The sequence below is a fragment of the Tamandua tetradactyla genome, chromosome 1, assembly GCF_023851605.1.
Source record: "Tamandua tetradactyla isolate mTamTet1 chromosome 1, mTamTet1.pri, whole genome shotgun sequence".
Lineage (NCBI taxonomy): Eukaryota > Metazoa > Chordata > Mammalia > Pilosa > Myrmecophagidae > Tamandua > Tamandua tetradactyla.
Window position 1 is genome coordinate 141562769 of NC_135327.1, and position 15773 is coordinate 141578541.

The window sequence follows — 15773 nt, forward strand, 5'->3', positions numbered from 1 at the left end:
AAGGAAGTTTTGCTTGAATTCAGAATTTACATTGATTTACTGTCTTTAAAGGGGCAGACATAATAGGTAAACCTTTCTCCCACCATACCTCCTTCCCTCCCTCTTCCCCACAAGGGTACAACTCCCAACACACAGTAAAATACACCCTACCCTCTTCAGGGCAGATTAGGTTTCTACCCTTTCCTTTTCACGCCCAAGCAAGGGCAGACTTGAGGTGGGTACCTCCTTTCTCTGCTACACAGGTAGGATCCAGCTACATGGAGTGGATGTTTCAGGTGGCCAGAAAACTAAAATGAGCTACTCCTAGGGCTTGAAGAGGATTCATACTCTTCACTCTGTCTCCAAAACCCATGGCAGATGAGTGGTAGGTGTGATCCCACTATCAGCAGCCATATGATTATACAAAGCACTGTTTATGAATTGTATTTGGAGTTTACTGGCCCCTAGCTCAAAATTGTCTTCAAACACATTCCATCCATCCATGGCTGTAGATATTCACCACTGTTTTGCTCAGGATTTAAGAAAGACAAAGGACTTCTCTTTTGGGACCTTCCTGAAAACAAGGTTTTTGTCATATTGTAATTTAAGCCTAGTCTGATCCTTCATATCTGTCAATGTAGATTATGACCACTTTAATAGGACAGTATAAACCTAAATCTGAATTAGGGCTGAAAAACAAAGACATACATGAGCAGCTATTAAGGCCCAGAAAGTGGGTTTATACATTAATCCCTTGAGAGTAAAAAGAAAATTTGACTAAGAAAAAATATCAGGAAGTTTACTGTATGAAAAAAAATTTAAGTAAAAGATTCCAACATACTTACATATAAATATTTTTTGAATGAGCTCTTATGTTCTCAGATGCATGTTAAAACAAAAATAAATTTTCCCATCTTGAGTAAGACAAGTTATTTTTATGTAATGGGACAATTCTGTTCAAAATGGATTAAAAATTAAAGAACAGAAAGGTTAAACAGTTACTAACATTTATTTTTTATGCAATACTTTTGATCTACAATAGCTAGGACTTCAGTGCTGTGTGGAAGTGATTGTTTAAGGCTAGTGTTAAAGATATTGATGATGTATTTATACAATTGTTAAAAATCCTTAAGTTCTACTTAAACAGCTGATTTAAATGATGCTAGCCCTTTTAAAATTTCTAGTATAAAGTGAGGTACTACAACAACTTAAAAATTTCTAGTATAAAGTGAGGTACTACAATTACATGCTCTTTCAGAAGGCAGTCTGTGTCAGAATGAAGATGTATCTGAGCTTGTGTGTGAGGACTGCAAAGGAAATAACCCTTTGTGGGTCTCACCTTCTTCTGGCTGGGAAAGACTGATTTGGGAAACTTGCTTTAGGGTGCCCCTCCTCCAAGAGTTTGCCCTACAGCCAAAAGCAGCTTGATACTGGGAACACAGTGTAAGAAACAATTGAGTGGCCTGGGGTAAAGGCTTAGCTGCTTTAAGTCCTGTGGTGGAACACCCAGGAGAGGGAGAAGGTTTGTTTCCTGGGGAATAGAGAGGGCATTCAGATTCCTTTAAACATGGGGACTCTTAAGGCCACTAGCAATCACAACCCCAGGACTAGAGACAGGCCAAGGTAAAGCAGGGAGAATCCTGCACTTCGCATTCACATTGGGCTGACCTTCTTGATAGGAGGGCTGGACCCCAAAGGAGAACACCAGCAAACAAAGTCAATCCGCCAAGACAGTGAAAGGTGTTTTTGCATTGGATTGTATGGTTTTATCAACTCCTAGTACTCAAGAAAAACATTACTAGCTGGAAACAAACTCAAGAAATGGACTAAATCCCACAGATAACATTGTAAAATATTAAAATGTACAGCAGACAACAAAAGATTACAAGACAAATGAAGAAACAGGAAATGATGGCCCATCCAAAGAAAGAGGACAAAATTCCAGAAAATCTCAATGAAGAAAACAAGACTGTGGACACACTGTAAAAGATTTTTAAAAAGTCTTCAGTATGTTCAAGGAGATGAAGAAAAATATGATAAAGAACTAAAGGATATTAAAAAAAATAATGAATGAATAATGTGAGAATCTCAATAAAAAGATAGATGTTTTTTAAAGGAACCAAACAGAGAAAAGTGATAGAAAATGACTAAGAAGTTGTTTCAGGGTACAAGAGACCAGAGAGGGACTTCTAGGGAGGATCTGGATAAAAAGTGGAGAAATTATGATTGAAAGGACAGGGTGTATTTACCCAGTTGCGACCACACCTGGGACAAGCACTCCTGCTCTCCCACCTCCGTATCAGCTTGTGAGATTTTCTCTCTTAGCTCTGCAGCTGAGAGCTCCATGGAGAACCCAGAAGCCAGCAGATCTGGTATGTCTATAACAGTGTCTTGACTGTTGAATCCCTGATTAAAGCTGCTGTGCGTGCCTGGTTTTGCCTGAGACTGGAGGGCCCTCCCCTTGGGAGAAGGGAGGAGGATACAGAGATGAAATGAGCTGACCATTGGCTGGCAAAAGGGACTCCCTGGGTAATGCAGCTTTTATCCTTTCTCCATGCGGACCCAGAGCCCTCAGTGTGCACAGTTGGAGAGGTAGGCATGACAGCGTGAGCTGCACTGCACTGTGAAGCACTCCTGGGCTGCTTGTGGGCAGGGGTAGTTGAAATACTAGCCCATGGTCATTCCACGCAGGGGCGGGGGACCACCAGACCCCTCATGCACACAAACGGATTCTCCACTGAGATACACACTGTCAATTGCCCCAGCCCCAGGGTTGGTGGCTTTCAGTGCACATGGAGGCCTGCGACCTTGACTGGCTTGGCACCTGACTTGGTTGGGGAGAGGTGGTCTAAGAGCACCATCTGATGGGTAGAAACCAAATGTGCAGTCTGGCAAACTGCCTTTCTGCCTAGCTTTTGACAGATCTTTGACTCGAGTTGTACCTCCTGCATGAAGTCCAGCTTTGGTTTGATAGGGAATTTCTGACAAACCAAGTGCAGAAGAAGACCTTTAACACAAAACCCAAGCAACTACAAAATCTTAAGAGGAGTGAGGAAATCAACTTTTGAAACAACCTTATCAAGATTATCAAATGCCTTCAAGTCAACAGAAAATCACAAAGCATATATGAAGATGACAGAAAATATGGCCCAGCCAAATGACCAAATTAAAACATCAGAGGAAACACAGAATTTGGAAAAACCGATCAAAGATGTTCATGCAAATCTCCTAAATAACTTCAATGGGTTGGCTAAAGACATAAAGGATATCAAGAAGACACTAGAAAAGCATAAAGAAGAATTTGAAAGAAAAACTAGAAAAATAACTGATTTTACAGAAATGAAAGCTAATGTAAATCAAATTAAAAACACATTAGAGGGCGGTGCAATGGTGGTTCAGTGGCAGAACTCTCACCTGCCGTGCCAAAAACCCAGGTTCGATTCCTGGAGTCTGCCCATTAAAAATGTATATATATGTTTGCATGAGATGTATGAAATACATAACAGATAACAGATTTGAAGAGGCAGAAAAATAAATAAATGAACTACAGGATGGAACAATTTAATTTGAATGCACAAAAGAACAAATGGTGAAAAAGATAGAAAAATTTTAATTGGATCTTAGGGAAACGATGTACAACATGAAGTGCACAGATATAAGAATCACTGGTATCCCAGAAGGAGAAGAGAAGAGTAAAGAAAGGTCTAGGAAAATTATTTCAGGAAATAACTGGGGAAAGCTTCCCAACTCTTATAAAAGACATAAATATGCAAATTGAAGAAGCCCAATGGACTTCAAATAGAATAAATCCAAATAGACCCACTCCAAGACATACACTAATCAGTTTATCAAATGCTAAAGAGAAGCAGGAAGTCCTGAAAGCAGCAAAAGAAAAAAAGAGTCACCACATATAAGGGAAGCCACAGAAAACTAATTTTGGACTACTCAACAGGCACTGTGGAGGTGAAAAGGCAGTGGTGTGATATACTAAAGATCCTGAAAGAGAAAAATTTCTAGCCAAGAATTCTTTATCCAGCAAAGTTGTCCTTTAAAAGTGAGGGAGAGGGTGCACAGGTGGTTCAGTGGTAGAATACTCACCTTATATGTGAAAGACCTGGGCTTGATTCCCAGACCATGCATCCCCCCCCCAAAAAAAAAAGTGAGAGAGAAATTAAAATTTTCACAGAAAAACAAACACAGAGAAAATGTGTTAACAGAGAAAGAGGGGGAAAGTACATAGATTTGACAAATAAAAACCAGAGAATATTTTGGCAGATTCAAGAACTGTCTTTATAGTAATAACTTTGAACATTAATGGACTAAACTCACCAACTGGGAGATAAAGATTGGCAGAATGGATTTTAAAATATGGCCAATCTATATGCTGTTTGGAAGAGATTCATCTTAGAGACAAGGATACAAATAGATTGAAAATGAAAGGATGGAAACATTCTATGCAAGCTGTAACCATAAGGAAGCAGGTGTACCTATACTAATATCAGACAAAATAGATTTTAAATGCAAAGATCTCATAAGAGACAAGAAAGGATACTACATATTAATAAAAGAGACAATTCACTAAGAAGAAATAACAATCATTAATGTTTATGCACCCAATCAAGGAGAAATCTACAACAAAGCTACTTGAGCTAATAAATTCAGCAAAGTAGCAGGATACAAGATTAATGAGCAAAAGTCAGTAATGTTTCTATACACAAGTAATGACCTAATTAAGAAAAAATCCATTCACAACAGCAACTAAAAGAATAAAATATTTTGCAATAAACTTAGCCAGGGATATAAAGGACCTTTATAGAGAAAACTAAAAACATGACTAAAAGAAATCAAAGTAACCTAAATTGCAGGAAAGGCATTCCGTGTTCAAGGATAGGAAAGTTAAAAGTCATTAAGATATCAGTTCTACCCAAATTGATTTATAGATTCAATGCAATACCAATCAAAATTCCAACAAACTACTTTAAAGACTTGGAAAAGCGCTTATCAAATTTATTTGGAACAAAAGGGGTCTTGAATAGCTAAAGACATCCTAAAATAGAAGAAAGAAGTGGGAGAACTTACACTTCCTGATAAGCTTATTATAAGTCTACAATAGTCAAAACAGCTTGGTATTAGCACAACAATAGACATATTGATCAGTAGAATCAAACAGAGTTTGGAAACAGACCACCAGATCTATGGTCAATTGATCTTTAACCAGGTCCCCAAATCCACTGAACTGGGACAGAATAGTCTTTTTCAATAAATGAGGCTGGGAGAATTGGATATCTGAAAGAGGACCCTTTCCTCATACCCTATATAAAAAGTAACTTAAAGTGGATCAAAGACCTAAATATAAGAGCCAGTACCATAAATCTCCTAGAAGAAATATAGGGAAACATCTTCAAGATCTAGTATTAGGCGGTAGCTTCTTAGATCTTATACCCAAAGCATAAGCAACGAAAGAAAAAATAGATAAATGAGTCTTCAAAATCAAATGCTGCTGTGCCTCGAAGGACTTTGTCAAAAAGATGAAGCAGCAGCCAGCCAGATGAGAGAAAATATTTGGAAACCATATATCTGAAAAGGGTTTGATATCCAGTATATATAAAGAAATCATACAACTCAACAACAAAAGAACAAACATCCCAATTATAAAATAGGTAAAAAAATAATGAATAGACATTATTCCAAAGAGGAAATACAGATGGCTAAAAAGCACATGAAAAGATGTTCATCTTCATTAGCTATAAGGGAAATGGAGATCAAAACCACAATGAGATATCATCTCTCACCTATAAGAATGGCTGTCATTAAACAAACAGGAAACTACAAATGTTGCAGAAGATGTGGAAAAAGTGAAACACTTATTCACTGCTGGTGGGAATGATTAATGGTTCAGCCACTGTGTAAGACAATTTGATGGTTCCTCAGAAAACTAAATATCCAGTTGCCCTACGACCCAGCAATACCACTACTCGGTATATACCCAAACAGCCAAATGCAGTGTCACGAACAGACATTAGCACACTGATGTTCATAAAGCATTATCCACAACTGCTAAAAGATGGAAACAATACAAGTGTCCATCAACAGAAGAGTATATAAACAAAATGTGATATATATATATGACGGAATATTATGCAGCAGTAAGAAGAAATGAGGTCCTGAAGCATATGACAACATGGATGAACACTGAGGACATAATACTGAGCAAAATAAGCCAGACACAAAAGGAAAGATACCATGTTATTAATATGAACCCCCTCAAAATGTAAACTCAGAGTCTTAAAATGTCAAATATAGGGGACCTAGAGATAGACAGTAGCTTGAAGAAGAGGAATGGCTACTTAATATGTATGGAGTTGTTAATGAGATTGAACTTAAGAGTATGGGAATGGATAGAGGTTATGGAAGTTTATTAGTGGAGTTATAGGTAATAGTGCCATATTAAAGGTAGATATGATTGAAAAGGGTTGTTTTGAGTCATGTATCTCACTGATTGGCACTACAAATGTAAATAAATTCTTGCATGAACTATTTCAAAAGCATGACACCTGTACAAATAATTAATAATAGCAAGGTATATGGGAAAACCTATTCACTTCATGCTATGGTCTATATTTAACAGGAATACATTACTAGTACCACAATAATACTAGAGATAAATAACTAAGGATGGACAAAATTTAAAGGAAGTTTAGGATTTTCTCTTTGGTCTAAGTGCTGGTTTGAAGCTATTATGTACCCCAGAAAAGCCATATCCTTTAATCCTCATTCAATATTGCGGGGTAGGATCTTTTTTATATTTCCATGGAGATGTGACACACCCAATTGTGGGTGGTAACTGTTGATTAGATGGTTTCTATGGAGATGTATCCCCACCCATTCAAGGTGGAGTTGCTAACTAGAGCCCTTTAAAAGAGAACCATTTTGGCAAAAGCTTTAAAGTCAAGAAAGCCACCAGAACCAACAGAGCCCACGCAGCCAGAGACCTTTGGAGCAGAAGGAAAACATCCCTGGGGAAGCCTTATGAAATGAGGACAGAAGGTTGCAGAGGTCACCATGTCCCTCCCAACTGAGAGAGAAACCTCTAACTTCATCGGCCCCATTCTTTGGAATTAAGAAATCTTTCCCTTGATGCCTTATTGTCCATTTTCATTGCCTTATAATTATAAACCTGCAATGTAATAAATTCCCTTTTTAAAAACCATTCCCTATCTGGTTTACTGCATTCCAGCAGCTTTTGTAAACAAAAACAGTGTGGGTGTGTCTTATTTTTCCTTTGAAGCAATGAAAACTGTCTAAAATTGAGAGTGAAGATGTTTGTATAGCTAAATGAGGATTCTGTGAAACGATTGTTACTTGGGATAGAATACATGCTATATGAATATATCTCGACAAAATCTGTAGTTACAAAATAAATAAACAAAAACTTTAAAGTGCTAGAGAAAATGTGGAGCGAGAGGCATACCTATTCAATATTCAGTGTTGGTGGGGGAGCAGAATGGGGCAGCCCCTCTCGAGGATAATGTAGTGGTTCCACAGGAGGCTGAATATGGGGTCACCGTATGATTATGCAATCCCGTTGTTGGGAACATACTCGAAAGAACTGAAAGCAGGACTCAATGGACATCTGCATACTGATGTTTATGGAGACATCATTCATGAGGTCCAAGGGACTGAGGTAGCCAAAGGGTACATTGACTGAGAAGGAGAGGGATAAACTGTGGTCTATACACATGATGGAACATGGTGCAGCTACAGAAAGGAACGAAGTCATGAGGCATTGTCATGGTCAGGTTCATGTGTCAACTTGGCCAAGTTGTGGTACCTGTTTGTCTGGTTGGGCAAGTGCTGGCCTGTCTGTTGCAATGAGGACATTTCATAGAACTAGATCATGATCACATCAGCTGCATCCACAGCTGATTCCATTTGTAATCAGCCAAAGGGGAGTGTCTTCTACAATGAGTGATGCTTAATCTAATCACGGGGAGCCTTTTAAGGAGGATTCAGAGGAGACAGGTTCCATTCCTGCTTCGGCTGGTGAGCCTCTCCTGTGGAGTTCGTCCAGACCCTCTATCAGAGTTGTAAGCTTCACAGCCTGCCCTGCGGATTTCGGACTCTGCGTTCCCGCGGTCACATGAGACACTTTTATAAATTTTATATTTGCGAGTGTTCCCTGTTGATTCTGTTTCTCTAGAGAACCCTAACTAATACAGGCATGAAATGAGATGAATGAACAATGAGTACATCAGCAAATAAGCCAGAAATAAAAGGACAAATATTGTACAATCTGTTTTAGAAAATACTTATAAGAAAACAGGCCTAGATTGTAAACTCTTAGAGCAGTCACGTTTATTCCTGAGCTTTAGGTGTTATTTCTAAATTCTGAGATGCTGTGCTATATGTGTAAGCCTAGTATTTTCCTGGAAGTTTGGGTACCTGTGTGACACCTAAGACTCAAAGTTGGAGTGCTGCAGCTCTGAAAGTCAGCATTCCTACATATTGCGACTATTAAAGAAGCCAAAAAAGATAATCAGTTTTCAACTAGAGATAAGAACAAAGCTGGTCTGGTTGGGACTAAGGTAAATCAGAATAGAGGGTAAAGGATGATATTGTCTGTATTTCAGAACCTCATCTACTGTATGAAACCAAAGGAAGAGACGTTTATTTTGTTCAATACCTAAATTTTCTGTAGTACACAGTCTAATTTAACCTGTTAACCTAAACACAGGGAGCCTAGAATTAGGAATGAAGACTTGCAATTCTGTATAGCTTAATGTAATACCCAGATACCGCCCACAATATGTTTAATAGATAATTAAAAAGTATTGGTAAAGTCCCTTGAGGGACTGGAGAAAAACTATGGAACTATTAAACTTTCCTACCTGGGAAATCCCTGATACTCTCTCAAACATTAGGGACTTCCAAGTTAATAGGCCAAGCCCTTGATTTTGATGCTTGTGCTTATGAAACTTATTTTTGTAATGGAGAAGCTAAGCGTACCTATAGTTATGCCTAACAGTTATTTCCGGAGAACCTCTTTTGTTGCTCCAATGTGGCCTCCCTCTCTAAGCTCATCTCTGCAAATAAATCATTGCCCTCCCCCACTACATGGGACATGACATCCAGGGCTGAAAGTCTCCCTGACAATGTGGGACATCACTCCCAGGGATGAGCCTGGCCCTGGCACTGTGGGATCGACAACGCCTTCCTGACCAAAGGCGGGAAAAGAAATGTAACAAAATAAGGTATCCATGGATAAGAGATTTAAAATAGAGTAAGAAGATATTCTGGATGTTACTTTTATGCAAGCTTCAGCTAGATATTGCTAATTGCCATGGTATGCCAACCCCCAACCAATAGTATTCCTGAAATCCCTAAAGAATACCCAGGGCTCTACCTGGCACTCTATAAAAGTTTTACTCACTAAGTTCATTTTTCAGAAACCTAAAACTCCCAGATGGTTCCTAGACTAAATAATCTCAGAAACCCAGGGTTACCAGTCTTTCCAAGAGCATTAACCAGTTGCATTGCCCTACCCCATAATATTGACACCTCTTTGTAACATGAAGAAGTTAGAATGGTCATTGTCCAAATATTCCCAAAGATTGGGAGAAGGATCAAAGGAGAAGGAGGAGATATAACAGAGAAGATAGAATTTAACAAATTAGTATGACTACTGAATCGTTATATTGATATTTCTTTTTACTCTCCAGTGTCTTAGCGCAGCTAGAAGGAAACATCTGAAATGGTGGAACTGTAACCCACACTGTACTTTGAAATTTACTCTATAACTACTTATTAAAATATACTTTGAAGTTGATCACTTTTTTGTATTTTGTATATTTTACAATGAAAATGTTATTTTTAAAAAGGAACCAAGCAGAAAGTGGAGTTAAAGACCACAATAACTGAAATGAAAAACACCCAGGAGGGTTTGTTTGAACTGCAGATTGGATATAGCAGAAGAATCAGTGAACTCAAAGACAAGACAAAGGAAATGAGTGAGCCTGAGGACCAAAAAAAAAAATAATAATAATTATAAAAAGTGAAAGTAGACTGAAATACTTGCAGGACATCATCAAGTGTACGTATTAGGGGAGACACAGAGGACAAAGAAGCAGAGAGAGGAGAAGCAGGACTATTCAATGAAAAGTGACAGAAAACTTCCCAAACTTGGCAAAAGATGTGAATATACACATGCAAGAAGCCCATAAAATACCAAACTGGATAAACGTGAAGAGAAATGTGCCCATCACATATTGATCAAACTGTCTAATGCAAAGAACGAGGAGAAAGTTGTGAAAGTTTCAAGAAAAAGGCAATGTGTTATGTACTAAGGAGTCTCAATTAGATTAAGTTCCAATTTCTCATCAGAAACCATGGAGGCAAGAAGGCAGAGTAGGACTTTCTTTCAAAAAATGGAGAGATTAAGACATTCCCAGACAAACAAAAACTAAGGGACTTCATCACCACTACACCTGCCCTACAAGCAATGCTAAAGGAAGCTCTTAGGACTGACAGGAATGGTCACTAAGCATTGGATCAACGAAGCATAAAGAAAGAAATATCACTGGTAAATGCAACCATTTGGGTAATTATAAATGCCAATACTATTTTATTGTATTTTTTGGTATGTAACTCCACTTTTTACATTTTTTAGGTGTTAAAATGCATAAAAATAATGATCAATCGATCATTTAGACACACTATGTACAGACATAATTTGTAACAACTACAAAAAATAGAGGGATGTAGGGGTATAGGAATAGTGTATGCATATGCTACTGAAGTTAAGTTGGTATAAAAAAATGATTGTTATATATTAAGAAAGTTAAATTTTAGTTGCATGGTAACTATGAAGAAAATATATGAAAAATATATCCAGAAAGAAATGCGAAGAGACTTAATATGGTACAATACAAAAATCAAATAGACATGGAAATAGGCATTAATGGAGGTATTGAGAGTCAAAAAAAAGTATAAGACTTGCAAAGTATAAGAAATAGCAAAACAGCAGAAGAGAGAGTCCCGCATTATCAATAGCTACTTTAAATGTAAATGAATTAAACTTTTCAGGAAAAAGGTTGAAATTGGCAGAATGGATAAAAAAAGCATGACCCAATTATATACTGTCTGCAAGAAACTCACCTTAAATTCAAAGATATAAGTAGGTTGAAAGTGAAAGGATAGAAAAAAAATAAACCATGCAAATAGTAATCAAAAGAGAGCTGAGGTAGTTATGCTAATATCAGGTAAAATAGACTTTAAATAAAAAAACTGTTATAAGGGGGAAAGAAGGGCATTATATACTGATAAAGGGGTCAATTCAGGAAGAAGACATATAATTATAACTATAAATGCACCTTGCAGCATAGCCTCAAAATATATGAAGCAGTAATGGCAGTTTTGAAGAGAAGAAATAGCTAGTTCTACATTAATAGTAGGAGACTTCAATACACTACTTTCAATAATAGATAGATCATCTAGAAAGAAGCTCATTAAAGAAATAGAAGATTTGTATAATACTCTAAACCAGCTAGACCCAATAGACATATATAGAATACTCCATCCAACAGCAGCAGCATACATACTCTTCTCTAGGTACACTTCAAATGTTCTCCAGGATAGACCATATGTTGGGTCACAAAACAAGTCTCAATAACTTGAAAAATACTGAAATCATACAATGCAACTTCTCCAACAAGAATGGAATTTATCTTGAAGTGAATGAAAATAAAACACAACAAACCAAAACCCATGGGAAGCAGCAAAGGCAGTACTGAGAGAGAAACCTATAGCACTAAATGCTTACATTAAAAAAGATGAAAAAAAAAGAAGAAAAAAGATCTCAACTCAGAAACCTAATCTCAAAACTGGAGGATCCAATCTTGGGGTTCACTCCAATGAAATGTATTCCTACAAAGGATAGGAGAGCCTACTTAAAATTTGGCTTAAGAGTCACCCCCAGAGAACCTCTTTTGTTGCTCAGATGTAGCCCATCTCTCTAAGCCAACTCGACAGATGAGCTCACTGCCCTCCACCCTACATGGGGAGTGGCTCCCAGGAGTGTAAATCTCCTTGCCAATGTGGGAAAGAACTCCAGGATTCACCAGGACCTGGCATCATAGGATTGAGAAAGCCTTCTTGACTAAAAGGGGGGAAAGAGAAATGAGACAAAATAAAGTTTCAGTGGCTGAGCAATTTCAAATAAAGTTGAGAGGTTATCCTGGAGGTTATTCTTATGCATTATATAGGTATCCCTTTTGAGTTTATGGTATATTGGAGTTGTTGGAGGAAAGTACCTGAAACTGCTGAGCTGCGTTCCAGTAGCCTTGATTCTTGAAGATGATTGCATAATGATATAACTTTTACAATGTGACTGCATGATTGTGAAAACCTTGAGCCTGACACTCCTTTTATCCAGGGTATGGAGAGATGTGTAAAAAAATTATGGATAAAAATAAATAAATAGGGCAGGCCATGGTGGCTCGGCAGGCAGAGTTCTCACCTGCCATGCCAGAGACCCAGGTTCAAATTCCCGGTGCCTGTCCATGCAAAATAAATAAATAAATAAAAATAATTAAATAAATAATAGGGAGATGAGGTAAAATAAATTGGGTAGATTGAAATACTAGTGGTCAATGAGATGGACGGGTAAAAGGTATGGGGTGTATGAGTTTTTTTTCTTTTTTCTTTTTATTTCTTTTTCTAGAGTGATGCAAACGTTCTAAAAATAATCAAGGTGATGAAATCACAACTATTTGATGATATTGTGAGCCACTGATTGTATACATGTATGGACTGTATGTGTATGAAGATTTGTCGATAAAAATATTTTAAAAAACAAGAAGAAAAACTTGAGGATCTGAAAAAAAAAGTAACCTAAACATAACTAAACCAAAGCATGCAGAAAGAAGGAAATAACAAAGATTAGAGCAGAAATCAATGATTTTAGAAAACAGTAATAAAAACAAGCAATAGAATCAACAAAGCCTAAATTGGTTCTTTGCAAAGATCACTAAAACTGACAAACCTTTAGCTAGAATGATAAAGAAATAAAGTGAAAGAATGCAAAAACTAAAATCAAGGGAGATATTACAGCAACCCCACAGAAATAAAAAGGACTATGAGAGGATACTATGAACAACTGAATGCCAGCAAATTAAATAACCTAGAAAAATGGACTGTTTCCTAGGAACACATAAACTACCTACACTGACTCAAGAAGAAACAGATGATCTCAACAAACCAATAACGCCTAAAAAAACTGACTCAACAATCAACACCTCACAACAAAGAAAAGCCCAGGACCAGATGGCTTCACAGGGGAATTTTGCCAAACATTTCAGGAAGAATTAACACCAATCCTGCTCAAACTCTTCCAAGAAACTGAAAAGAAACGAAAACTCCCTAACTCATTCTATAAAAAACAACATCACTGTCATACCCAAACCAGATAAAGATACCACAAGAAAACACATTTGCAGATCAATATCTAATATGAACATAGATGCAAACATCCCCAACAAAATACTAGTACACTGAATCCAATAGCATATTAAAAAGAATTACACACCATGATTAAATGAGATTTATCCAAGGTATGCAAAGGTGGTTCAACATAAGAAAATCAATTAATTTAACAGGCCACCTTAACAGTACAAAGAAAAAAACCCTACACAATTATCTCAATGTTGACAGAAAAGGCACTTTTCTGCACTCCTTCTTGATAAAAACACTTTAAAAAAACTAGAAACGGAAGGAAACTTCCTCAACATGATTAAGGGCATCTAAGAAAAACCCACAGCTAACATCATACTTAATGGTCAAAGACTGAAAGCTTTTCCTGTAAGATCAGGAACAAAACAAGAATGCCCACTGTTACCACTGTTATTCAACACTTACTACAAGTTCTAGCCAGAGCACTTAGGCAAGAAAAAGAAATAAAAGGCACCCAAATTGGAAGGAATGAAGTAAAACTTTCTATATTCACAGATGAGATGATTCTACATATAAAAATTACTGAAGAATCCACAAGAAAGGTAATAGAGATAAATATGAATTCTGAAAAAAGAATGGCAGAGTAGAAGATCAACATGCAAAGATCAGTAGCATTTCTATATACTAGTAATAAACTATGAAAGAAGAAACCAAGAAAAAATTCCATTTACAATGGCATGCAAAAGAATCAAATATCTAGCAATAAATATAACCCAAGATGTAAAGGACTTGTACACAGAAAACCACAAAACATTGCTGAAAGTAATCAGAGAAGAAATGGAAGCGCATTCTATGTTCATGGACTGGAGACTAAATATTGTTAAGATGTCAATTCTATCCAAGGCAATTTTGTTTCAATGCAATTCTAATCAAAATTCCAAAAGCCTTCTTTGTATAAATTGAAAAGCCAATCATCAAATTTATATGGAAGTATAAGGGGCCCTGAATAGACAAAAACATCTTGAATAAGAAAAACAAAATTGGAGAACTCACACTTCCTGATTATAAAATTTATTACAAAGCTCCAGTAACCAAAAAAGCCTGATATTACCACAAAGTATCCATATAGATGAATAGAATTTAATTGAGAGTTCATAAATTAATCGATATGTTATGGCCAACTGATCTTTTTTCATGGGCAGGCACCAGGGAACGAACCTGGGCCTCTGGCATGGCAGGCGAGAACTCTGCCACTGAGCCACCATTGCCCACCCTGGCCAACTGATTTTTGACAAGGATGTCAAGTCCACTCAATTGGGAAAGAATATTCCTTTCAACAAATGGTGCTGGGAAAACTGGATGTTCATATGCAAAAGAATGGAGATGGACTCCTACCTCATACCATTTACAAAATTCAACTCAAAATCGATCAAAGACCTAAATATAAGAGCCAGAACTATAAAACTAGAAGAAAACAAAGAGAAACATCTCCAGGAATTTGTGTTAGGCAATGGTTACATAGAATGTACACCCAAAGCACAAGCAACAAAAGAAAAAATAAATGGGACCTCATCAAAATTAAAAACTTTCATGCATCAAAGGATTTTGGTATGAAGGTAAAATGACAACCTACAACATGGGAGGAAATATTTGGATACTACATATCTGATAAGGGTTTAATATACAGAATATATAAAGAAATCCTACAATTCAACAATACAAAGACAAACAACCCATTTAAAGAAAAGGAAAAAGACTTAGGTAGGTATTTTCCAAAGAAGACATGCAAATGGACAAAAAGCCCATGAAAAGATGCTCAACACATCATTAGCTTAGAAATGCAAGTCAAAACCACAACCACAATGAGATACCATTTCACACCCACTAAACTCACTACGATTAACAAGTGTTGGAGAGGATGTGAAGAAATAGGAATACTCATTCATTGTTGGTGGGAACATAAAATGGTGTAGCTACTATAGAAGACAGTTTGGCAGTTCCTCAGAAAGTACAGAAATAAAATATGGCCCTGCAATTCCACTTCCAGGTACCTACCCACAAGAACTGAAAGCAGGGACTCGAACAGATAGTTGCACACTGATGTTCATAGTGGTATTAGTCACAATTGCCTAAAAGTGGAGGCAACCCAGGTGTTCATCAACCAAAAAATGGATAAATTAAATGTTGCATACACCTATAATGGAATATTATTCAGCCATAAAAAGGAACAAATACCTACACACAATACAACATGGATGAACCTTAAAGACATCATGTTGAGTGAAATAAGCCAGGCATAAAAGGACAAATATTATATGATCTCACTGATATGAAATAATTAGAATAAG